Source organism: Elaeis guineensis, chromosome 13 (genome assembly GCF_000442705.2).
Source record: "Elaeis guineensis isolate ETL-2024a chromosome 13, EG11, whole genome shotgun sequence".
Classification (NCBI taxonomy): Eukaryota; Viridiplantae; Streptophyta; class Magnoliopsida; order Arecales; family Arecaceae; genus Elaeis; species Elaeis guineensis.
This window is the reverse complement of record NC_026005.2, coordinates 67,326,405-67,354,078: the sequence shown is the minus strand read 5'-3', so window position 1 is coordinate 67,354,078 and position 27,674 is coordinate 67,326,405. Positions and strand designations below refer to the sequence as shown.

Genomic DNA, 27,674 nt, shown 5'->3' with positions numbered 1-27,674 from the left:
GAGCACCCAACCACCGCAAACAGCAGCCGAAAAGTCACTTTGATAAAAGCCTGGCACAAGTCATCACCAATCCAAGTCATCATACAATTTTAGCGTCTTGACACTAGTATGAGGTAGTGTCCTACTACTTCTACCACATTAGTGAATCTCCATAGTTGCATTAAAGCTCACTCTGATGTATGCCATTGGAATCCAGAAGAAGACCTACTTCCTAATGCGAAGTACTTTGCATTTGGAAGTGGGGGGCAAAGTATTATACTCTATTTGGTCCTCTATTGACACGACTAATTTTCAAAGATATGGTGAACACTTAGCATTGCAATGTAGTGATCTACATCATATGATCTGAGCAGCACCTCAGATATCGGCATCCAGTCAATCATCCGTAAGAGATCGGTAACCCGATGAGGTCCACATTATCAGGCTTTGGCTGATATCGTTTCCATTTTTGCCTCAGCTCTTTATAGGCCATCCCCCAGATCGGATGCCTCCAAGGAGCTCTTAGCATGTGAAAGATGGTGAACTGGCAGTATGTTGTAACAGTCCACTACTCTCTCAGACATAGACAGCTGACCTTGTAACAACCTGTTGACATCCACCACTAGGACTCTGACAGGCCCTAATCGCCTAATAGACTTTTCTATAAAATAAAAAGGTAAGAAAAAAAAAGGGGAGGATTTTGGACTCCACTCACTCTCATATTCTTCCTCTACTATTTTTCCTCTCCGACTGTTACTGACTTAACCATCAGAGGGTCTTCAGCTGGAGAATCTCCATCTTCTTTTTCGACGTGTGTGGACTTTTTTGCTGGACTTCAGATCTCAAATCGAGGTATGGCTACTCCAGCTTAACGGGTGTCCCCTAGCCATTCCGCCACCTCACTGACCATCAGAGAGGTGCCGCAACAACATCAAGATTCAAGAATGCAATTGCACATGGCCATCTCAAGAAAGAAATCCTTACAAGTTAAGCGAAGCTGATCCTAATATTTACTCGGCAAACAGAATCACACGGTTGGGTTGAATACTTAGGTTGTCTGGATTGAAAATATTGCAATGCGGTCAATCCAGCTATTGTTAAAACAAACCTGGGTTCTTTATTTTAACAAATGACAATATCATTCTCTTTTTGGAGAAGAAACACGTTCAAAGTCCTTATCAAAATTCAACATAAAGAACCTTAATTTGTAGCATGAAAATTTGGTGTACATGTAACTTGAAACAAGATTTCACTCTCTCTGTCATTTGTGCTCCCAAATTCTCCAAAAGTTTGTATGCTAGTTGCCAAGCATGCTGATGCTCCCATCATTCCAAGGACTCCAAAATAATTCATACATAAGGTTAATCTTCTACTGCAATCCAAAGATACACTGCAGCATTAGTGGAACTTCAACATATCAAACTAATCTGAATCAATATTAAGTCTATTATAATTTAAGTTTGCTAATCCACATGCTCTTGCAACTCATTTTTTCAGTAGATAAGTTGATAACTATTTAGTTTCATGACCTTCTTCAATCGGTGTGTCATGGTCAGCTTGCATCCATTGCTGCTTAATCATCAGTATACTGCATGTGTGTAGTAATGGCACTTAAAATCCTTGGGCAAATGATTCGCACTCAAGGTTATTATTCCTTGATTTATTGATTCCATTTATTCTAGCTTCCTAGGCATCTAGCATACAGTTGACCACTGCTTGATCAAGAAGGATGCACTTTTGAGCTGCTGGATTAGTTGAAATAGATGGGCAATGGACATGCTAGTGAAGCAGTAAGCACGGTTTTTCTTAACTATCCAAGGTGCATCAAACATCACTCAAGCAGCCCACCTACCATGCTCATACCAGCTAAATCAGGTTAAGGCTACAACTTTCTCTATGAAATTGCAAGATTTGATGAACTTCATCCCTCCAGTATTCTATCCATCCTAGTGTGAGCTGGCTTGGCTGACAACCTTTGTTGCAGCAACACTTGTTCATCTTGCTCCAAGCTCTCGGAGTTCTTATATGACAACGGACATCATTGAATGGATTCAAGGCATGAAGTAGCGGTTGATAGTGAAAAGTAACCTGACCTACCTTCTGACCTAGCACTTTCAGCACAAGCTAGTCAATCAGTCAGGCCACTATACCCAAAACTTAAACCTTCAACCTATGATTGATGAACCTTGCATGATAGAATCTTGCTGAGTAGGAGCCCAATAAAGCAAGTCTCAGGGCCCACAAGGAGTAGGGCAGGAAGACTCAGAGAAGGAATATTGGTAGCTGAACATCCCAGGAGGTATAAAGGTAGGAAATGAGAGAGCTTGGAAGTGATATGTCCAGCCAACTCCTACAAGTGCAGCTAGTTATTTCCCATTTCAGCTTAAGTGCAAGAAAAAAATGAATTATATAGCCAAAGATAGGGTTCAACCTTAAATTTTCTTTTATGTTGCATTACAAAAACCCTATAATCAACTGTATGCAGTCAGAGATGAGTACAATAAAATACAGAGTCATACTTTTTTTCTTCTTCTCTCTTATACTCCTAAGTCATATATAATCACTACTACAAAAAAAGTCTATGGCAAGTTTAAAACCACTGCGATAGCTCAAAAAATTACTGCCATAGCCTACGACAGCGATTGTCTAACCACTACCCTTGTGACCGTCACCATAGCCTACGATAGATTTTTTTTTGTCTATGGAAGTAGTTATGCCAACCACTACCATAGATAACTTATAGCAACGGTTCTTTAAGCTACGACAGCGGTTCACAAACTACTTATGTAGCCTTTGACCAGTCAACATGTTGCTGCGGCAGCGCTTATATCAATTGCTACCATGGATAACCTATGGTAGCAATTTTTCAAAGCTACGGCAGTGATTGCCATACCGCTGCCATAGCCTTATCTACGACAGCGGTTATGTCAACTGCTACCATAGAGATTTATGACAGCAGTTGGCAAACCGCTGCTGTAGACTTTGACCAGTCAAAAGGTCGGTCAGGGGTCGGACGATTGTCGGCAATTGCTAGCCGGCTGCCTATCGACGATCGACAGGAGGGGACGATGACGACAAGTAGCAATGGGAGACGAGGCCCACAGTAGCAGCGGTCGAGGAGGCACGGTGGCAGGCGGTGGCAATGGGGAGGTAGCGACGAGTAGGGCCCATGGTGAAATGCTCAAATCCATGCTATTTGTGGTTGACAACTTAAGCCTTAATATACTGTTCATTCATTATTTCCATAGCCCGATGTAGGACTATCAAAATCAATCATTGTTGGACTCACGACAGTGGTTGTCATTGATCGCTGCCGTAGGTTGGACCTATGGCAGCAGTTGATTGGTAACCATTGCTGTAGGTCAACCTACAGTAGCGGTTGCCCTTTACCACTGCAATAGGTCCAATCTACGGTAGCGGTAGCCCTTGACCACTGTCATAGGACCAACCTACGGCAACGATTGGTTATAACTGCTACCGTAGATCCAACCTACGACAGCGGTTCATAATAACCAATATCATTGGTAGAATATAAATCTTTTTTTCTGAATATGATAAAATTTTATAATTTAAAGTCTATCTTTACCGTTCATTATCTAAATAATTATCGTTAGAGTATCATTGTAAAAGACCATCTCGATCTGATAGCCCTAGATATATCGATCAATAAAATTCGATTTCGACGGTCACGAACGATCGCATAATAATCTTATAGGTAGAGGCCATCGATGGATCCAAAAACTTACAATAATAATTTTGATGATATTTATAGCATATTGTCAAAATTTCACTTCAATTGGATATCATTATCATGATCAATTTAGCACGAAATGATTTAGACCGTTAAATAAAAAATAAACGATCAAAAGACCAAACGACGTCTGATTATAAAGCATCGATTAGATAAATGATCTTTGCTACTACTTTAATCGTTGGTATGGTGATGATCATAAAAATAATTAACGTATGTATATGAACAATCCAAAACTATATATCTTTTGATTCTCATTCTTAAAGTCCTTAAGTAATTATACTTGTACTTTTATAAGATCTACTTAATATTGATGTTTCATATATATGCAATTTAGATTTTACGATCATCACCATACCAATGATTAAAGTAGTAGCCAAGATTATTATCTAAAAAATTATCTTAATTAGACACTATTTAGCCTTTTGATCACTCATTTTTCAGTTAACAGTCGAAATCATCTAGTACTAAATTGACCATGCTAATGATGTTCGATTGAAATAAAATTTGGATAGTATACTAAAAATATTATCGAGATCATCATTGAAAGTTTTTGCATCCATCGGTGATCTCTATCTATTAGATTATTATGCGGTCATTCATGGCCATTAAAATCAAATTTTAATGATCAATATAGCTAGGGCTATCGGATCGAAGCAAGTGATAAGTGGTATATTTTTATATTTATTGAAGATATTTTTGATAATTTATGATGCTAACATCTTCTTAAAAATCTAATTTCATTAATAAATTAAATTTTCTTACAAAAATAAATAATTTTAAAAAAATAAAAAATTAGAGCATATTTATGAAAAATAGATGTTAATTTAATTGAACAATTTAAGTACCAAAATGGTGAGAAATTTTTAAAAAATTTAATGCATATTTTTTTTAAATTTTTCAAGTAAAAATCAGAGCGAAAATCAAGTAAAAATATCTTTAAAAATAATTTTTATTACCTTCGATGCACGGTGGACCGGTCGCTCGATCCATAGATTTAGGGGCGCGGTCCACAGGAACAGTTCGCGATCCACAGGAGCGGTTCACAGATGAGGCAGAAAAAATTTTCACGATCCAACAGTCCAAATTCAAACTGAACCAGATCCGATGGTCCACATTCATTGTCGGTTAAAAGAAGGAGATTTGAGCGCGATCCGACGGTCGAAAATCCATCCGATGGCTGATCCGACGGGTAGCATTCATCCCGACTTTGAATAGGAGATAAAGGGTGCTGATCAACGGCCCAGATCTCATCCGAAGCATGATCGGACGGCTGTGGTGGAATCCAACCTTGATAAGGAGATTAACATTGATTTTTGAAGCGATCTGGGTGGTCCAAAGGCAATCCGATGGCTAGAAATTAATTCTAAGGGTATTATACGATTTCTAAGGATTTTAGAACTCCTTTTGTGATAAAAAAATATAAAAAAATTATCTATAAATAAGAGATCTGGGAATAAGTCTAGACAGATGAAAAATTTAGTAAAAAATATAAAAAAATAAAAAAAATATATTAAAACTTTAGAGATCCAAGGAGAAGAAGGAGAAAAATCGGTTCGCTTTATGGAGTACGAAAGAAGATGGAGAGGTCATCAACCATCTTTCCGACGAGACTGAGCTGATCAACTTCAGATCCTTATTATAGTTTTATTTTTATTTTATTTTATTATTTTTTTTAAATTTTTAATAATTGAATTTTAATTTTAGTTAATAAAAAATTTATTTTCTTGCACTTTAAATTTTTATCTTTTATTTTTATTGCAAGTAAATGCTAGGATCTAATTAGTAGATCTTAGTATCAAATTATTTTATATATTCAAATTTTTATTATTTATTTTTATTGTAAGTAAAAACTAAGAGTAAATAGTAGATCTTAGTATCAAATTTATTTTTTACATTTTACATTTTTATTTTTTAACTTAAATTACTTTCTTCAAAATTTTATTTTCTTTTTATAAAATCAAAGATTTCAAATCAAAATCCTGCCTTCTCTGTGAAATCGATCCGACTCGCTACTTTCTATATTTTTTTAATTTTTATTGAAGTCAAAATTAGATTGATAATCACAGTGTCCTAACGACAACATTGCGATCGTATCAATTTTTTGGCACCATTATCAAAAAATCGTATCAATTTTTAGCACCATTATCGGGGAAGGCACCAATTTTAATATTTGATTTTTTTAATTTTTTTATGAATATAACTTACTAACTTTTTATTTTTTTTTTATTTTTACAGAAAAAAAGAGAAGAAAAGATGGGTAAAATACTTCAATTTGGTGAGATCACTTCTAACCCTAACCCTAACTATTTTTTTTAGTATTAATTATTATTTTTTTAATTAACTTAAAATTTATCCACATAAACCTAATAAAAATCACATGACAAGAGTAAAAATTTAATTGTTAGGAGCATTCATCATCTAAGATTTATTTTTGGTGATCGCTGGAGATAAGGTAAGCTTTTAAGTTTCATTAGTTTCATGCATCTAATTTAGTTGCATAGAACTTCCTTGTTTGAAATTGGTTGTGCACATTTATCTCAAGTCAATTTAAGGGCAACACCCATAACAAGATAAGATGGAGATTTCATCACCCTTTTTTAGCCCAAAAATAACCAACCAGCATCCCGCATTAATTCAAACCTAACTAAAATCAAGTAGACATTGGTCCCTAGGATCAATTGAGTTCAGTTTGAGTATTGTGGTGAAGTCAAGTACAAAAGAAGTTTGGACTCACCCCTGGTGTCTAAGGCTAGAGGTTATAAAGGCTCAACCTAAGTGGATTCGTGGTTATTTAATTGGTTCCGTTAGCTTATCTGGCCAATTCAATTGGTGTCTCAAGCAAGCAACGGGGGGACCCCCACGATCCCACCTCTTATCTGGCTAGTTGAAGGAAGTGAGAACAAACCCAACCTGTATTTAGGCTAAGCCACTCTATATCAAGCTGTTAGGTCTAAGAAACCCATAGGTGTCTAGGATTGACTGTTTGCTAATTTGATTGCAATTAACACTTAACCACAACTAATTATTCTCATCTTACGTCTTTAGATCTAGGGCTTTTTCTTTCTTTTCTCTTCTCTTTCTCCTTCTTTAAAAAAAAAAGTTGAACCACACATATTAGGATTTGCACTGGTACATGCACGGTATAATTTTTTTTTATTCTGATCTAGTTGAACTCAATCCTGAAGTTAAACGGTTGATCCATGTTACACTTGATAATCAAATGGCTGGAAATCCAGAGAACCACCTAGGCAGATGAAGGAATATTTTATTCCTTCCACCTATAACCCATCAATATTTTCATCATTCTGTGGAATCAAATATTCAGATTCTAGTCTTAAGGTCGATTTGAACCTGATAGCTCAAAAATTAGATAAAGTCGATATTCTTATAGATAAATGCCTAGCCCTAGGTCCACAATCTCCTGTGCAATACACACAACCTTTCAATTATCAGGAGATTTGTTCTATCTGTGCTAGCTCAGTTTATCATATGAGTGAATGTCCCACGACTGCACAGTTTTCACCTTTCATCCAAGAACATGTTCAAGCTGCTCAAGATTACTCTAATCCTGTCAATGACCCATTCTTAAATGCATATAACCAAGATTGGAGGAACCATCCTAATTTTTCTTGGAGACCCCAACAGACTCAGGCCCAGACCCAAATTTTTTCTGTGCAAAATTTTCAAAATAGATCCCAGTACCAAAACTATGCCTATAATAGTGGTCAGCCCAGTCAGCCTATCCAGCCATCCTATTACAATCAGCCATTATACCATCTCCTCAACAGATCCCTCAAGCCGACGATAGGTTTAGCCAACTTGAACAAATGATTATGATGCAACAGCAATCCCTCGCCAGACTAGAAGCACAAATAGGTCAGTTAGCTGAATCTTCCATGAGAAGAGAACTAGATCAATTGTCGAGCCAATCAATATCGAGTTTTGAAAACAACCCACCCACCCACCAATCACTTGGACTTAGTCATCAATCCAATGTCCTACCTAAGAATCTTCAATTTGAAAATGACAAAGTAATCTCTGAACTTAGAAGTGATAGGATTCTTAAGGATCCATTCCAAAATCAAGTGAGTGAAGCTAGTACTGATGCTAGCCAAAAAAAAAATTTAGAAGAAAAGGTTAGTATTGAGACTAACCCAATAGAAGAACCTGAGCCCAGTATTGATACTGATCTAAGTGAAAAAGAGAAGAGAGCGGATGAGTTATCCGAGATACATTCACCAAGAGTCCCATTTTCTTCAGATTTAGAAGTCGGTTCTTCCACTTTAGAATCACCATTTCCTCCTGAATCGAAATCATCCTTGGTCATATCTGAGTATATATGTTTAGAATCAAGTGACACCCTTTCAGCACCTATTGCTTCAAACTCAACTATTAACCCAAAAACTCGATTCATGAACATTTTAGAAGAACAAATAGGAGAAATTCTCAACAAACAAGGATCTGTGAATGGGTTTGTGACTTATCTTTCTAAAATTAAGAAGAGGGATGTAAAATACTTTCTGAAGATTGGTAATGAAATATTGAAATTTATTATAGGTCATCTTTCTGAGATTGACAATCCAAAACCATTAAAATTTATCAATCCAATATTTGATATAGGGTAGGTAAGAGAATCGGCATAGTCTGACTGAAGACGGTAAACTTAGCACTTTCTAAGAGGCAATTCAGCTTTTGTTTTAGCTTTAATTTTTGCTTTTGCTTATTACTTTCTTTTGTATTTTGTTTAGGTTATTCGAGTCTTACTTAGTATCTTTTGTAGGGATCTGAAGACAATGTTGGTTATGTTGGGGAGAAAAACCAATTTTGAAAAGACTTCTGGATCAGGTGATATCTCTCATTTTCTTTTTCTTTGCATGCACTCTTTATTTTTCCTACTCCATTGAGGATAATGTCTATTAAGTTGGAGAGAGAATAATAAATTTTTTTTAAGTTTTAAAGTCCTCAAGAAAGTTAATATTTAGCATTTAAGCATCTGATTACACTTAAGAATCGAGTAAAATTAAATATTTTTTTTTAAAAAAATTGATATACAGACCAGAGAGTTTGTGAGATATTGAGGGATCAAGTATTAAGAAAATTCAATAAAGAGTTAAGTTTGGAATATAAATATTTTTTTTTGAGTATTTTTAAATTTTTTTACTAGCATCGAAGAAGAGTTTACTTCTTATGGACTTGTGTAGGGTAATTATATGTCTCTTCATATAAAAAAAAAGAGAAAAAAAATTTTCAAGTACTTCATGCTGAGTAATCAGGCCTTTTTGCCTAAGCAAGCATTGAGTTTCGCATCAAAAGATATGAAGGGCAAAGAAGCTTTGTTGTAAAGCTAGTTTTAACTCATAGCCTGTTTGATTCGAGCAAGTAGATCCGAGGGGTATTCTATACCTAATGCCCTAAAGTCATCTGATTTGGGAGTCATTGGCTGAAAACTCACTACATGGGTCAAACAGAAAGCTTAAGGGGTTAAAACACTCAATAGCAGTACAACGTTAAAAAAAAAATCAATAAATGAAGGACAGAAGTAACAATATACTTGTCCATATGAAGATTAATGATTTGAAGATAAAAGTAGGAATAATTTAGAAAAAATTCGAAAAAAGTTTAGTATTCTTATCTTAACTCCTATCTTGATTAGTATTAATATCCTAATGACATATCTCACTCACGCTCTACTGAACATCAGTGGTCTTTTTGAAAATTATTTGATGAAATTCGAAACTTTAAGTTAAATGGTACTTAATTCTAAATTCTTTCCTTACTCGAGGACGAGCAAAGTTCAAGTTGGAGGGTGTGATAAGTAGTATATTTTTGTATTTATTGAAGATATTTTTGATAATTTATGGTGCTAACATCTTCTTAAAAATCTAATTTCATTAATAAATTAATTTTTTTATAAAAATAAATAATTTAAAAAAAATATAAAATTAGAACATATTTATAAAAAATAGATATTGATTTAATTTAACAATTTAAGCATCAAAATGATGAGAAATTTTTGAAAAATTTAATGTATATATTTTTTTAAATTTTTCAGACAAAAATTGAAGTAAAAATCAAGTGAAAATATCCTTAAAAATAATTTTTATTACCTTCGATGCACGGTGGAGTGGCCGCTCGGTCCACAGATTCAGGGGCACGGTCCATAGGAATAGTTCGCGGTCCACAGAAGGGTTCACAGACAAGGCAAAAGAAATTTACGTGATCCAATGGTCCAAATTCAAACTGAACCAGATCCGACGGTCCACATTCATTGTCGGTTAAAAGAAAGAGATTTGAGCGCGATCCAACAGCCGAAAATCCATCCGATGGCTAATCCGACGGCTAGCATTCATCTTGACTTTGAATAGGAGATAAAGGGCACTGATCGATAGCTCAGATCTCATCCAAAGCGTGATCGAATGGCTGTGGTGGAATTCAACCCTGATAAGGAGATTAACGTTGATTTTTGAAGCGATCTGGGTGGTCCAAAGGCAATCCGACGGTCAGAAAATAATTCTAAGGGTATTATACGATTTCTAAGGGTTTTAGGACTCCTTTTGTGATCAGAAAAAGATAAAAAATTTATCTATAAATAGGAGATCCAGAAATAAGTCTAGAGAGAAAAAAATTTAGTAAAAAATATAAAAAAAATAAAAAAAAATATTAGAGCTTTAGGAACCCAAAGAGAAGAAGGAGAAAAGCGGTTCTCTCTACGGAGTCTGAAGAAAGACGGAGAGGTCATCAACCATCTTTTCGATGAAGCTGAGTTGATCAACTTCAGATCCTTGTTATATTTTATTTTTATTTTATTTTATTATTTTTTTAATTTTTTATAATTGAATTTCAATTCTAGTTAATAAAAAATTTACTTTCTTGCACTTTAAATTTCTATCTTTTATTTTTATTGCAAGTAGATACTAGGATCTAGTTAGTAGATCTTAGTACTAAATTATTTTATGTATTTAAATTTTTATTATTTATTTTTATTACAAGTAGAAGCTAGAATCTAAATAGTAGATCTTAGTATTGGATTTATCTTTTGCACTTTTAATTTCTATTTTCTGACTTAAATTACTTTCTTCAAAATTTTATTTTTTTTATAAAATTAAAGATTTCAAATCAAAATCTTGCCTTCTCTATGGAATCGACCCGACTTGCTACTTTCAATGTGTTTTTAATTTTTATTGAAGTCAGAATTAGATTGATAATCACGGTGTCCTAACGACAACATCGTGATCGTATCAGCAGGATTTTGTGACGATACTCTAATGATAATTATTTAGATAATGAATGGTAAAAATAGATTTTAAATTTTAAAATTATATTATATTCAAAAAAATTTATATTCTACCATGATAGTAATTATTGCGAAACCGCTGCTGTAGGTTACCTACGGCAATGATTATTAACAACCACTGCCATATATTGGACCTATGGCAATGGTCAAGGGAAACAACTGCCGTAGGTCCAACTTAAGACAGCGGTGGTGATAAGCGCTACCGTAAGTTTGACTTATGACAACGGTTGGTAATAACCACTGCCATAGGTCAACCTACGGTAGTGGTTATGTCTTGACCTACGACAGCGGTTATTACCAACCGCTACCGTAGATCGAACCTATGGTGACGATTTGCAATAACCACTGTCATTGGCTCTATAACAGTGGTTTTCAAATCACTGTCGTAGTAACTACTGTCATAGACCCTCGTTGTAGTAATGAATATTTAATTATTATTTTATTATAACCATTTCAGAACTCCTTCCTCAGTGTTTATAACTATATTTCCAATCACTAGTTTTTCCACCTGAGCATATGAAGAATACCTTTTGCACCATCTAGTATTTCTTGAGCTTATCATAATAAAATCTTATTCACTGAAACTACAATGACGAGGTTGGGCATTACAATGCTCTAAATCTAAAATTCTCTCAACATTTAAACGGCAGGGGTAACAAATTTAATTGCAATATAGCATCTATAATAAAACTTACAGTTCGAACCAGCTCTTCAATTCTCTGTACAATGGCACTGGCAAAATCTTTATTTGTTTTTAAGCTTCCTTGGCGACCAGGTAAGGTGTGTCTTATTAGAAAGTAATTTTTTGCTTGGCAGATTACTTCCTTGTCCTCAATTCTTTTACAAGAAAAAACTATCATCCTACCAAAAAAGTGAGTAAGATATAGAAGGTCTAAATTCATATCTAATACTTATATTAGTGAAAGACGGATAGAAAATGACAAGGAGATTAGTTCTTTTCAGCAATCAAATTAGCGGACCAGGTAAGGATTGAGTTATTGGATTGGAATAGTTAATATGGTTTGAGAATTGAACAGAAACATTAAAACCAAAGAAAATTTTGAGAAGTATAATGAAACATACGGCAAAACATCTTTCCAGGATGATGAATCAACAAGACAATCATTCAAAGCTTCTGGTTGACTGCACGAAGCAAAAACAGAACAAATTCTCCATTTAACAAGATACAAGATGATTTTTGACATATAGCAGCTGCATCAATCTTCGATAGCTTGAACATAGTCAAAACATCTATAAGCAGAGGAAAATTAGAACTCTTTAACTGGTCTATGATGATATTCAAATAGCATTGTTCTGCATGTGACTTATGATGCTTAACTTGCGTAGCACAGAAGTCTCATAACCTACATTTCAAATGTAGCAAGCATAAGAGGAAGAAGAAGATCTATCACAAATCATTGCTAGAGTATATTTAAAGTCTGGATCTCTTTTACATGACAATTAGTACTTATAGGGTCAGGTTTAACAAAAATTAACTTATGTATTCAATTCTTTTCCAGAAATCAACTATGAGAATTTCATATATCAGTACTTCTAGAAAGTTGGTCTTTCAAGTCTCAAAGAATTCACAACTCTACATGTAAAGTAAGGAAAAAATAAGTTAAAGTTTATAATTAGCAATAATTGCTTTCCATAAATTAGCTGTGAGATTGAGAATGGTATAGAAGCAGTGCAATGATGTAGAGGTGCTTTGCATTTAGATTAGATAGTAGCATTCCGGAAAAGAAAATCACGAATTTAACATAAATCTTAGCTAGATCCCAATAAGAATGCCGCTATATGATTACGCATCAGAGTGAATATTATTCCAAAATTAAAGTTAAGAAGCACTTGTTCCATAGAAGTCTTATGCGCTATTTGCTTGTAAAGAAGAAAAAATCTACTGCAATTTCAGAATTCATAGATAGAGTCACTAAGTTATGCTATCGCACTGATATCCCTGCATATATGCATAATTCTAGAGGATGTAGCTAGAAAAATAGATAGAGATAATCCCTTGATGTCTTTCATTATCTTATTGTTAGGCACCAAATAACCTCAAATAAAGTTTCAGAATAATTTATTGCATTCAATGTTCGACCAATGCATACCAACCCATATTAGGTATATTATATTGTAGCACAGGACCGAACCTACACTTGTTATGGAGATGTATTGTGTGTTGGTACACAGAGCCAATCCTCATACCATGCATACCAGCACCATATCAATATAGTACGAATATGGGGTTCGAGACTGAGATGGTATATATTATAGTCAGAATACACATTGTTATATTATAGTCATTTTGTTGGTGAAATTAAACCAAATTTTCTAATTAGAAAACCTGCACATATGAAAATATTTATATGTGCAGAAAATAAAAGTGGCAAATATAAAAACAAGCATAATCTAGTAGTGGAGGAAGAGAATATATAAAGAAATATGTTCTTGTTATAAAGATTATAGCTATCGACACAATAAGATATCTTATAGTAACCAACATACATTGAAACAAAAATGATAGTCTGATGATAAGGTACATAGTGTTGTCAAGAAAGCATAAATATGTTCTAAATAACAGTAAAAATTAATGACAGATATAATCTTAAAATTATAGTAAGAATTTTATATCAATGGAAGAAAGAAGATGCAAAACCATCGAAAGCTGATTTTTATCTAAGAAATTATAATAAATTAAAATAAAAAAATTAAATATTTTACTTACCAATAAAAACTATCTCACTGTGGCTGAATAACTGATACGCCAATTGGATATATTATTTTTTTCACCAAATCACGTCTCACTTTAGCATATCCTCCTTCTCCCAATCCTCACCCCATGAATTCTTTATTTTATAATAATTTATATCATTTTCTGTCCCGTATCCAACCAGTATTATAGCATGCCCACCAACTGTCTTTGAACTTGGAGCAGGACCCAGATAAATACCCTAAATAGAACAAACATAAAAAATTTAAAAATTATAATAAGTAATTAATCAGTTTAAAAATAATATTATCTTTATTACTGACCTCTTTATGCATTCTAAGCTCTTTACATATGTCCACTCTGCCTCCTAATGGTTGTCTATTAATTGCATGAAGCACTGCTCTTTCATTTTGATAGCTAATTGTTTCAAAATTATCGATTTTAACCTTCGTTACCTAACAATTAAAAATATATAAAAATAAATCAAATAAGATGTTATTTATATATATTAAAAACTAATCTTTATTTAAACTAAAATTAAGAATAACTATATCACAATTACATTATTTTTGGGCATGCAATGCCCTCTCCGTGCCATATATGGATAATCTTCCTCCTGACAAACTCCATGATCCTTTATATATGTCAATCCCCACTTGATATTAGAAGGATGGCATCCTTGATCATCGTAGTATCGTTCTTTTGGTAGATCATTATATTTTATAAGAAGACAATCTAGTAACTTCTGAGGAGATAGTTGCATTGATATATCTTTTTCAATTCTCAAAAGTGACTCAGTTAATCCGGTTGCTACGATTGCCCAACAACAACCTTAATAAAATAAAAAAATATTATATAAAAAGTTAGCCTTATAAGAAATAAAAAATAAATTTGTTTCTATATATACTCACAGCAATCTTTCTGGTCTCTGACTGCACCCATTATTCCTTTTTCGCACCAATCAAAATATTCAGAAATATTATCCTACCATACCAAAATTAAATATATATTATTTCAAAAATTAAACATGATATACAAAAATTATGATAAATGATATAAAATAAGATCATTGGAAAAAAAAATGACAAAGAAAACAACTTTTATTACATCATTTATACTTCTATATTTGTATGTTGAATTCTTTTTAACATATTTCCATATAACTTTATCTTTACTTAAAATTAATTTCTCTTTTCAGTGTGATACTATTTGACCCCATATGCTTAATTAGAAAAATAATATAAAAGTACATTCTTGCCACATATTTCTTATACATTTAGTATCATAAACATTAACTCCAAGCAAACCACTATCCTAATCTTAAAATATAGCATAAAGCTATATGCTTCATAATCGCTAACTAACATCGATGTTATATATTTCGATTCCATTAGTTGTTGAAGGTATAAATAATAGATTACACCATGCTACTTTTTTTAGACACAAATTCTGAATCAAATCTTAATTTTGACTTAACTTGAACCTTGTAACTTATTTAACTCAACCTACCAAGTCTCTCAATCAGGTCGCTAATAGATCATGTCAGATTTAGGTTCAGCATGTTGACCTATGGGGTCAAATTTAGCTTTATTTATATAAGCATCCACTTGCTCAATTGGATAGATTTTATATTTTATGGAAAAAAACTCAAAGTTTTGAATATTATGCTAATACTTTTTATATAAAAATCTATTTCACTAGTGATTAGGCCCAAAAAACATAAACGTAGCTCAATTTTTATATAGCTCAATTTTTATATTTATATAACTAATTTTAAAAATAACTTAAGGTTTGACAAGATTTAAGTTACAAAGTCCCAACCTATCAATCAATGAAGTTGTATTTCAGTCAAACTTTTTGAAGCTTGATACTATAGTCTTAACCTGATGTGATCAATTAATAGACTTAAGTTTTAGATATATTATTAATATTTAAGGAGGCTTAACATCTCTAATCCTATTTAACATTCTAAACAAATATATTAAAATAATATAATTTAGCTAAGATAGCATGCGTGAAGAATGTTAGAAGTAGCTAGGCACAAGCTATCATATTTTAGATACATTATTTTTGTTTAATTTATTATAGGTCCCGCCCTTCTATATTCACTTACTCTCCCTTCTTTACCCACGACATGTTATTTAGATGGGATAACGTATGCTCAATTCATCCAATTAATTTGATTTGACATAAAATATTTAAAAAATAAAATAATTTTTATACTTACTAAAATTTGATACAAGTATGCATCAAAAGTTACATCCAAAATATTTCACAAATAGGAAAGAAAAATAGCATCTTAGTCATTACATTAATAATCAGAAAAAAAAAACTTACCATAGCATCCATCTCCATTGACTGCTACAAAAAGTAAAAGCAACCAATATTAGAATGATATGCTTAATTATATCTTTCACAGCTATTTATATAATTATTAGCTGCTATAATCAAGAGTATTTCATATAATAAAGTATTTAAAATGAATTTAACTTTGATTGCAAGTATATCATTTGAGAAAGACATAATGACACTGCCAGTCAGTATTGCATAATATCATAATGGCTTGCCTTTAATAATCACATTGGACAAGCATCACACATGGTACTGTCAGTTTGAAAGTGAGAAGAAAGGGAATAGAAAATAGTTTAACTTGAAAGAAGAGAGAGATAGAAATGAAAATAAAGACGAGAGAGAAAAAAAATTTGAGGTGATCTCCCATGAGATAGAAGGTAATTCATATCTCAATCATATACATTAATATTAAATAAATTATTAAATCATGCCGCAAACAATTAACAGTCCTCTCATGTGATTTATGATTTAGGATATCTTGATTACTCATTGAATTTTGGCCAATCTTGAAAGTTAGTCATACTTTTTAGTTATATTTAAATTTATAATTATACATTTATTTTATGTTTTCAACTAATAGATTGCTGGAAATATCCACTATCATTATTCATATATATATATATATATATATATATATATATATATATATATATATCTAACTTCCAACTTCCAAGCAAAATCATTTTCTTTGTTGAATTTTTTTTTTTGACCTATTAGATGAGTGTTATAGATGACTAACATAGTTTGCATTGTGGCACTTCTCAGGAGAATTCGAACTCCTATTGTTATCGGTAAAGTAAAACTAGAGGTCTCACTATCACTTGCTACTTAAGATGGTTTCATTCAAGATAAAAAAAAAAAAAGAAAAGCAAATGATAAAAAAAAAAGAAGAAAAAAACAGTACATCTATTATATTTGAGAATATAACAACATTAAGCATTGGTAATAGGGTATCTATGTGGCTAGATTAGATTTATCATTATTTCAAATAAATCAGTACGGTTATAAGACTACTATAAAAACATTATAGCTCGCATCCTCATTTTATCCTCATTTGATTATTTTTCCACTTTCCTAAAGGCTACAAAGCCATCCCTTATCCCTGCTTGGACCGCTCCCATGGCAGCTACGGCAGCATACTCCTCCCTCCACCTACTTTCTTCTCTAAATTTACCCTCTGCCTCCACACTCTCCACCCCGACTGCCTCGTCTCCAATGAAGTTCAACACCTTAGTACCACCATCTTCAAGGAAGCATTTATAGTTGCAACCTCCAAAACCACCTCTTGACCGCTCCTTGTAGGATCCCTCCGCCTCGTCTTTTACACTCCTCATCCCAAAGATCATCCATGATAGGAACGACAACCTTACCCTCCCGTCCTCCCCTACTGCTTGCTTCCTCCATGCCATGGACGAAGCCAAGACTGACAAAAAGGACAAAAAAAAGAGGAATGATGACAAGCCTTTGACAACAAGATTTGGATTAAATCTTTTGACCTTCTTTCTGACATAAACCGTTGGATAATGCATTGTACAAATCTTAAAGTATTTTAACCTTTTCTTCCATCTATCTGCACAAATCTTGAAGTGGTCATTGCATAATCCAACCAATGGTTGATGTTACAAAAAAAGGTGAGTCATTCTTTTGCATGAAAGGCACAATCCAAATCCTTGGCAATCGTAGCTTCTTCTTTGAATGGTCGTGCCAAAGTATTCCAACACTACTAAGATATTTTATAATGAAAAAATTAGCGGACCATAATGGCTTAGTAAAGTTCTTGCTGCTGATAGAGTAGCTTCTAGCTAGATGGAATTGTGAGATGAGGAGCTTATTTTCAGAGGAAAGACGATTATTAATACATCTTCAGCTAAGGTCATCCTCTTCACCAAGTCCTCCCCCACATGAAGCACTCCATCATCCTGTTGGAAGTTAATTTGTAATTAATATTAGTGAAAGTTTAAGAATCTAATCATTAATATATTATAAAAATCAAAAAGTCATGTAACTCTTAAATCAAAGAGTCAACTTAGAAAAACTAAAGGTCATTTAGAAAATTAAGAATTATTTTGTATTCATGAGGATAGCCTAAGAGTCACCTTCATATATCTATATATAGGACCTGATGTAATGAGCCAAGTAGTGTAGAGTAATCTATGATTCTATAATATAAGAGTATTATCCAATCCTCCTTATACTCTAAGTATTTTTTATAAGCATCATATTCTATCAAAGCAGTAGTATTTGAGGTTGTGATTGTGCTTATTACCCTTTCAACAAAATGGTATCAGAGTAAGATCGATCTTAAAGCAACTATCAAAGCATAGGATTGATTCTACATCAACTCACAGAGCTTGAAAATCATAAAACCACAAAGTCAGAGAGCCTCAGAACTTTAAAGTCAGAAAGTCTCAGAGCTTCGGGGCCAAAAAGACTTGAGAGTTTTTTGAGAAAGTAATATATATATATATATATATATATATATATATATATATATATATATATATATATATATATAATTTTTTTAATAAAATTGAGAGGTATGTGAGGGGTGGGGGTGAATTGTTGGTTGAACTAGCTCCGTTGAACCGACCCATGCAAAGGTTTAGGTGGAGGGAAAACAACATCGCCGAGTGGGGAGAATTCAACGGACCCCTGTTTGCCAATCATTTCATTATAAATACCCGACTTATCGTAATATCAATATAAATATGAACAAATAATACCATCCCATCCGAATAGATGCCATTCCATCCACCCAGGCGACAGGTCACTCGAGAATCTCTCCTTTAACCAAAGAATACTATCCAGAATATTTCAGAAATATAAACATAAGTCCTTTCCAACTGGCTCATACACCGATCCAATCTTTCAAAACTCCAGAGATAATTATCGAAATAGACAAATTGAACACCATATCCTTCAATAAAAATGCTTCTCTGCCAAATAAATGAATAACTAAATTATTTCGGCCACAATATTATCCAAAATTTGGTAGTTCCCTTTGAGACTTTAAAACATTGGGAACAGACACTAACACACTCACCCGTCAACACAATAAAAATAATATAAAATTCTATATGAAGCCCATCCATCGTCATAAGGGGAAAAGAAACCGCCCGTCAATCACGACTCCGCAAGCTTTTTTAAGATTTTCTTTCCATCGCGTGAAACTCACGTGGTGGTGTTTATTTCTAAATTGATTGATAATATATTTATACCTTTAAACACTTATGTATTTAATATAAATACCAACACTCTGCTACCCCACCGAGACACCTGAGGACGAAAAAAAGGCCCAGCCATCGTCTAAGCTTCCCCATTCGGCCAATGATCCAACCTCCCACCGGGAACGAAAAAATTAAAAAGGTAAGACCTTTTCCCATGTAGATTGGTTTTCTTTTTTGCTTCTTTTTCTTTTCGTTTCATTCTCTTTTTCAGAGATGTGGGGAAAGAGAGCACTCGAGGGAGATCGAAGGGGTTTCCTGGTTCTGATTTGGGTTTTTTGTCTTATGCGACTTTATGCGAGTTGTGGGGAAAGAGAGCACCCGAGGGAGGTCGGCGAGGACGGTGGCTGGTTGCCGTTCCCCGTGGGCAACCACCGCAAGGGATCCGCGGCCGAGGCCGAGGAGTCCTGCAGATGGGTGGCGGAGGGCATGGTGGCGGGTGTGGATCGGGAGCGGAGGGCTTGATGGCGGGAGCTGTTGGAATGAAGAGGAAACGGAGAGAGAATTAAGTACCTTTATCTGGTGCTTTGGTGAGGCTCGTGATGCCGGATCTTCGTTGCCGGAGCTGGTAGAGGTGGATGGAGCCGAGTAGAGGTGAATGGGAGAGCGTTCGGTGGTGAAAAGAAGGTTTTAATGTGTTACCGCAGAAATGACTGTAAATAACAAAAAAAAAAGGTCAAAGATTTTCTGAGGGGATTGTCTGAAGAAGGGAGTGGTTGTTCTGGTCAAAGATTTTCTGAGAGGATTGCCTGAAGGAGGGAGTGGTTGTTCTGCAGAGAAAGGAATCTCTAGTTGCAAACAACCTTCTATCCCAATACCTACGGGAGCCTTCCATGAATTTGTTTCACTTATTGTCTGACCTCATTACAATTTTCACAACCCTCATTAAAATTTTACCGGCGCTAATCTTATTGTTTTTACTTATTCTTTTAATTTGTTTAATCTCATGAATCTTTTAGTACAATATTTCTCTGTTTGTGTGCAAAAAAGTTTAAATTTTAATTAATTAATTAATTAATTTATTCTTACTAAATATTTCTGAGAGAATAACATTTTTGTTTAGATATTTACAGATGGTGCAGGACGAAGATATGGTGAAAGAGGAAAGGGTGGGTGGCAAGGGCCCATAGCTTTTCCTTTTCTTCTTTTCTTTTTTTTTTTTTTTATAAATAGCTTCGATCGATATGCCACATCGGCCATGTAAATTGTTTGTAAGGGAATGTAAGTGGTAATAGCTTTCTCTTTTTTTTTTTAATGACCATCTCTAGTCAAAATTATATACCAACCTCTAAAGACATTGCCAACAGCACCCTCTATGGCCATCTTTATGATTCTAAACATCTCATATAAGACTTGCATGAAGCTGATAATTTTCGTTGGATAATCAAGTCATGCATCATGTATATCAGGCCCCCGTCTAATGAAAACCATGTAGTACCCAGCATGGCCTATCCTATGTATCTAGCTGACATTTTCATGTCAAACTTTGTGTATTGCTAACCAAGTCTTAGATTATGATCCTACCTATGGCTCTTGTTTGGACATGCAATGAACAAATCAATCCTCCAAAGCTTAATACTTGGTTTAGGATGAAATTCCAATTAACTTCTTATGTCGACCAGATTGGCTGCTTATTCTATTACAGATCACTAAATATCTCCATCCTATTGGCTTGTACTTCATCTCTATGTTTTTTCAACCAAATGTCAGTGGAACCATTTATTATATCAACTTATACCTATTCCATGGGTCCTGTTTTGTATAGCAGATGATCTAAACAATTATCTCTTGTTGCTTTGTGTTTTTGTCTTATATTTTGAGTTCAGGCTGCTGTTTATTATTTTGTGCTGCAGCACTGGATATTTGGTATGTCTGATGAATTTTATGTATCAATGAAGCCTTTGGGTCATGTTCTACTGAAAAAATAATCGATCCTGAACATCTCTAACATCTGAAATGGTGGGCTGCTGCTTTATCCTTATATTGAAATACTGTCATTAAATAATTCGGTCTTAAGAAATTCTGAATGACATAATAGGTTATGATAATATGGTGGCAAATTTCCAAAGAATATATATATGAAGCAGGGATTCAGAGGACCTACACAATGCTCAAAGATGTCAATCCTAGCAGGCTGTGCATGTCTGTAATTAAATTTGTCCTCACCAATCTGGAACCAACTATTTTGTAAATATGCTCGGAAGGTACCTGCTGGTGTACCTTGATTTGTTTTGAGTTAAATTTTTTTTTCCTCTGATGTAAGAGTCAGGAAAGCCCAATTCAAAATTTTATTGCTGGTTTGTCTATTTTTTTTTCCTTTTTTTTTTTTTGGGGGGGGGTTGTGGACCCGGGGGGTGTTTTGGGGGGGGGGGGGGGGTGGATGAGGCTTGCTTGTTTGTCTTTACATGTAGACGGTTTGCCGTAACATGTGAAAAGGAGAGTAGCTTGCTGTAACATGGAGGCGGTTTAGTAGGATATTCTGATTTTGGATTGCAAGGCTTGCTCAGTGCATTCATGTTTTAAGTGGCTTGCCTTCCCCTTCAATGTACTCTAATTGCTTGACCTGGGTCTCCCGCAGGTGACTCGTGTTCAAATACTTTTCACAAGTACTACTGTAATCCTATTACCAGGACGTTGTTGCTTTCGGATTGCAGGGTTCAATCTCTCAATTGGATGGCTGTTCTTGCAAATCATCTGGGTCTTATGTAAGGGATCCAAGTATCTAAGCCTGTTTAATTGTCCTAAGGTGTGGCTTCCAGTTACTCTATCAGTTACGGGGTGCAATGTTCATATGGTGTTAAAGTTCCGCAGACAACCAGGGGAATTCTTGGGATATTGGTTGTGGAGGAGCCTGACCTGTAAATGCAATGAGATTCATATTCAGGGATTTTTATGGACGGACTCATGTTCATTGTGGCTTCAATTAACTAGCAAAGGTGGTCTGTATTGTGGATAAGTGTGCTACTTAAAATGGTGTTTGTTAATGTTGCTGACTAGCTGGAACTGTATTATTCAACTGTTGAGAAATGGCCACAGAATGATTCTCTGCCCATGGCCTCCGTACTGCATGCGCCTGGTGCAATTGGACGATAACACGCCACGATACCCTTGTATTTCATCAATTTCCGATTGCGCGCTATCAGCCGTGCCTACGCTTGATTTGCCCTGGTTCACTCGCACCATGCATGCAATAATTTCTCCTGACACGGACGTTCAGATTCCCTGGCACTCCAAGGGTTTCTTGTCTCTATTCTATATGGAAGTATTGCTCTGCTGTCTTGCTTGCAATCTTGGTGAACTACAACGTAGGCATACCCTAAACTCTTGGGAGGCTTCTATATCTACTTGTCGTGTCCAGCATTTACAGATTACTCCTGGCCTGTTATATTGTTATTGCAATAATTTGTTTCCGGCTGTCTTTTTCCACTCAGGTTCTCCAAGTGGCTGGTTCAATCTCATCCTGAATATCGGATTTTCTGATCCAGCTGGCTAGGGGTTCACTTCTTCAAATTCTCTCTTGATCAGCTGGCCACCTACTGGTTTATCCTGACTATATATTTCCTCTCCTTATGTTATGTTGTAATACCTTATTCCACCTTTGCTTTGTACATTTGTGGCTTGTTCCCTGGTGGTTTGTTAACCTTTAATACCCTAGCTATAATTTGGTTCTGTTAATTTGCTTGCAGTTGGAGCATTTGCAAGATGCAGGTTGTCGGATTATGTGAGTTCATGCTAGGTTGCTTTTGTAAAGTATCTTCTCTGCAAGCCAAGTGCCTCTTTATTTCATTGGATGGTGGTTTAAATTTGCTTGTTGGTTTGCTTCTAAGAGACCTAGGTATTCAAATTAATAACTAAAGAAATTAGTTCTTTCTTCTCAACTCAGCTGCGCTTTTCTATGCTGATAAAAATCTATTTCTTGTGGGGCGAATCTGATCAGGCGAAACGGTAGAAAGACCGTAGCTCCTCGCAGCTTCCAAACAATGCATACTGGTGGACTGGTCCACCTTTCTCTTGGTCTGTTGTGGGAATTTAATATCTATATGCTTCATAGGAAAAATTTCTGTTGAAATTTATGATCTTAAGGAGCTCAAATTGGCGCCTGCAGGGCCTAAATGCAAACATTAAGTTCAATGCTAACCATGCCTTAACCATAGTTATTTTAAAAATATATAATTGAAGTGCAACATCCAAGCATGCTTCTTAACGCCAAAAATTATGAAAGAAGGATATTATTTCAAAGCTACAGCCACGGAAAATCAGCATGCATTCACAAAGCAAGTAGTTCTCGCTCCAGTTGGGACGTGGTCAGAACATGTACTCACAAAAGCCTTATGAAAACACTCAGCCAGAATTTGGGAATGCATTCCTTTCAAAAAAAAAAAGAATTCTGATAATGGACCGTAACTGCCACTGTTTTTTTTTTTTCCCCTCCGAAAACCACCGGGCAGAGCTTTTTTTTCTTTCTTTTTCGAGTGGGTCTCAACCTCTTCTGTAACTCTTTTCCTGGACCTGTATATATTCTCTGATTTTAATAAATGCTGGGTGGCTTCCAGCCTCCCATATTCATAAAAAACAAAAGCCTTGTGAAAGGAGACGGTGGGCTCACCGCCTCTTCACCTCCCGACTTTTTCCTCCTCTTAACTACCTTACCGCCTCTCCACCACCTCCTCCTCCTCCTCATCTTCTCACATCATCCCATCCTTTAACTTTCTCCTCACATTATCTTCACCTCTCGACTCTAGTCGCCTCCTTGCTAGCATCTCGCCTCCTCACTTTCACCTCGTCTAGGTTAGCCAGAGGCTCAGCCCAGAAGCCTAAGGCCTAGTGTAGAGCAGGCTTGGGCTTGGAAAGGAGGCTCAAGGGCTGAGTCGAGCTCGAGCCTAAAAATAAAGTTCCAGTCCTTTGGGCTGAGCTCAACTTGTCTGATAAGCTGGTCTATGCTGAAGTGAAGGGGCTTTGTTGTTATTGTTTTGAGATATCTAGACATGGAAGAGTGAAGCCGTCAGAGAGGCCAAAGGTTTGGGTGTGAAAGTCATGGAATGTGAAGATCCTTTTGTTGTGCTTTTTCCAAATATTCAAGCAACTTGTAGCTAATGATGCATCAATTCCGACGAGGGTATCCTGACTAGACATCGATGAGCGCCATGTTCCCCGTAGGTTCGCTTGATTATTTGGTATTACTAGCCAGTTAAACTTTTGAAGTAGTATACTCCAGAAAGCTTTGGATAACTCACAGTTAAGTTGGAGGTGATCTGTTGTTTTAAACTGATGGTCACAAAAGATGCAGTTCAGGGGACCCACCCAATTTCTTTCTGCTAAATTGACCGTAGTAAGAATCCGATCATAGTAACTTAAGCCATAGAAATATTTTGACCTTCTCAAAAACTTCTATTTCTGGATAATTGAGCTGAAAGTGGTCTAATCCCTCCATCCATGAGAAATACATAGCATCAGTTGCATGAAAATTTTTGTATTTGGAACCACTTCCAAGTCATATTGTCCCTTTTGTTTGAGATGTCTATGTGTTGTAAGATTGAGTTAAGGCCCTCGTATTCAGCTGCTACTTGAGTAGAGAGCAGCAAGCTGAATTTTATTTTTTGATTGTCCTCATTCATGGATTTGGCAATTAACATGTTCGGATTCCTAGCTGCAATGAAAAGGTGTGGGAGTCTCTTTCCCACAGGTTCGTTGTTGAGCCATGCATCTTTCTACAAGGAGATTGATTCCCCACTTCCAAGGATGGGGTTTGTTATTTCTTGGATCAGATGCAATGTTTTTAAGATTCTCCTCCAGAAAGGAGTAGTAGTTCTTTGTAGACACTTGAAATTTAGTGAGGGTGGATGATGTTTGTAGTATGTAGCCATGATAAGCTTGCTCCATGGTTTGCTTGGCTCCTTGAATAGATTCCAAAGAAGTGATTTGTTGAGCAGTGCATGACTAGTGATTCCCATCCCTCCAAATTTCTTAGGTCTACAAACGGTGTCCTAACTTGATAGACATTATAAAGACTCGTGTGGACATGTATTAAGTCCCATATTAGTTATTCACTAAAAGGATATTAAATATTTATACAGGATCAAAAAATTCAAATAATACCATTCGGCTAGCCTTTCAAGTGAGGTCTTAGATTATTATAAATAATATCAGAATTGATCCAGCCCATAACCTATATAGACTAAGGAATATTGTAGCACAAATTCATTGGGGCTGATTGCAGGCTGATCATGATGTTTATAAATGAATGTATGGATTTGGACTATTAGTTTAATGAAGATGCCAAAATTTAAACAGAAAAAATATGTTAGGATTTGTGTAGATATATATTTAATCCTGCATCCATTATTTATTAGAAAAATCTTGGATACTTATACAGAATCAAAGAATCTAAATAATACCTTCCGACTGTCTCTTTGGATGAGGTCCTGGGTTGTTATAGAAGCTGGCTTTGTATGCATTTAGTTTGTCTTATCTATAAAGAACATGGAGGGAACTAAGTTAATCAAGATCAAGTGAATGGCCAATATTGGTGTACTGTCCTTCCATCCTAACAGTTTTTTGTCTACCTTTTCAAGTAGAAAGCCCCAATCCAAGATTCTGAGTGTCTTAAAGTGCAACAACATTCCAAGGTATTTGATAGGAAAGTTTGCAACTTTGCTTCCCAATAGTTCTGCTAGGATTTTGGTTTTGGATGATGCCCAAACCCAAGATTTGTAATTTATCAAAGTTGATTCTAAGACCTAATAGTTGCTCGAAGGTGTAGAGAATAAACTTGAAATTTCGTAGATATCTACATAATGCACTGTAGAAGATAAGGGTATCATCGGCAAAATGTAAGCATTGAAATCGTCTGATGATTTGCCATGGGCCTATGCCTGCAATGAGATTGCTCCAAGCTGCCAGTTGAAGAACTCGATTTAGTGCATCTGCCATAAGAAGGAAGAGGTGTGGGGAGAGAGGGTCTCTTTATCGGAGTCTCTTCTTATGCAAGAAACACTTACCTGGTATATGATTGACCTAAATGGAGGATTTAAATGATATTAGTAGACACTTTATCCACAAGCACCAGCATTGGGTAAAACCTCTTGCTGAGAATAGTTGGAGAAGGAATGCCCAATGGATGTTATCGAATGCTTTTTCAAAGTAGACTTTGTAAAGGATGCCTTCATGTTAACTTTTTATCTAATAGAATATTATCTCAGAAGCTATAGCAAAATTTCTGAAATGCACATTTTCCTTACGAATGCAAATTGGGAGAGGGGAACCAATGTATCAATCATTCGAGTCAATCTGAGTGCAAACATCTTTGAGATAATTTTGATGATGCAGTTTATCAGGCTAATGGGTCTGAAATCCTTGACAAAGCGATTTGAAGCCTTCTTTGGAAGTAGAACAATATGAGAGAAGTTAATTCTTTCCTAGTCAGCTTCATAGTTAAAGAACTCATGGAAGAGCATCATGATATTTGTTTTGAGTAAGTCCCAGCATTGTGTTTGGAAGGAGAAAGGAAAGCCATTGGGACTAGGTGATTTATTGGATGCCAAGCTAAAGACTGCCTACTTTACTTCTTCTTCTAAGGGTCCTACAAGTTCACATAGATCGATCGAGCCTTCTGGATAGAGCCAATCCTAGTTTCCCTTGGGTCCCCTTTCCTTCGAAGTTTCGACGAGGTTAGAGTAGTAATGAAAGAATATTCTTTTAGTGTCAGCTTGATTTGTTATGGTAGTCTCCTTATCTTATTGTCCTAGAATGAGATTTTTTTTTCTTCTTCGGTTGCTTGCTGAGATCTAGAAAAACTTCATATTCCGATCTCCCTCCTTAAGCCATTGATTATGAGATCTTTGTTTCCAAAGAGGTTCTTCTAGAAATAAAATTATTTGTAGTTTCAGGTTGTTTCTTTCTTCTTTTTCCTGATTCGATAACATTTTGCAAACTAGATTATTTCTAGTTAGGTCAAAATTGATAAGATAAATTTTTCACATTCAAAGATGATAGCTATAAGAGAATGACACCAACATAAATATAGAAACTCAAGAGCATATATGCTTCATTCAAAGAAATTATCTTCTATGATTGAAAAATCTGCCTTCTTGTGGCTCCATTTTACATGCTTATATCAACTGTCAAACCCTTTCTACCAACTCTAACCAATATAAAATTATAGTTAGACAACAAGCTCAAACTTAAGTAGTTTATCTTAATGCCAAATTGGTTGGAGTTGCCTATATATGTAAATCTTTTTCCTCCATTCTGCTCTATTTAGAGCCATACTTTAGATATCAAGACCTTCTTACTTTTTCATTTCATTTGATTTTTGAAATGCCTCTACCCTCTTTCCTTCTATATATATCAAATCACCTC

The 27,674-nt window shown here is 35.0% G+C and overlaps 1 long non-coding RNA gene across 2 annotated transcripts; it reads left to right on the top strand.

Annotated features, from left to right (window-relative positions):
- The first annotated feature begins 19,363 nt into the window (after positions 1-19,363).
- On the top strand, positions 19,364-23,146 carry LOC140853072 (uncharacterized). Of its 2 annotated transcripts, XR_012136156.1 has the most exons (4): positions 19,364-20,425; positions 21,895-22,621; positions 22,748-22,895; positions 23,003-23,146. It is a non-coding gene; the product is annotated as an uncharacterized lncRNA (long non-coding RNA). The 2 variants fall into 2 exon arrangements; XR_012136155.1 differs by having other exon boundaries at positions 22,748-23,146.
- The last annotated feature ends 4,528 nt before the right edge of the window (positions 23,147-27,674 follow it).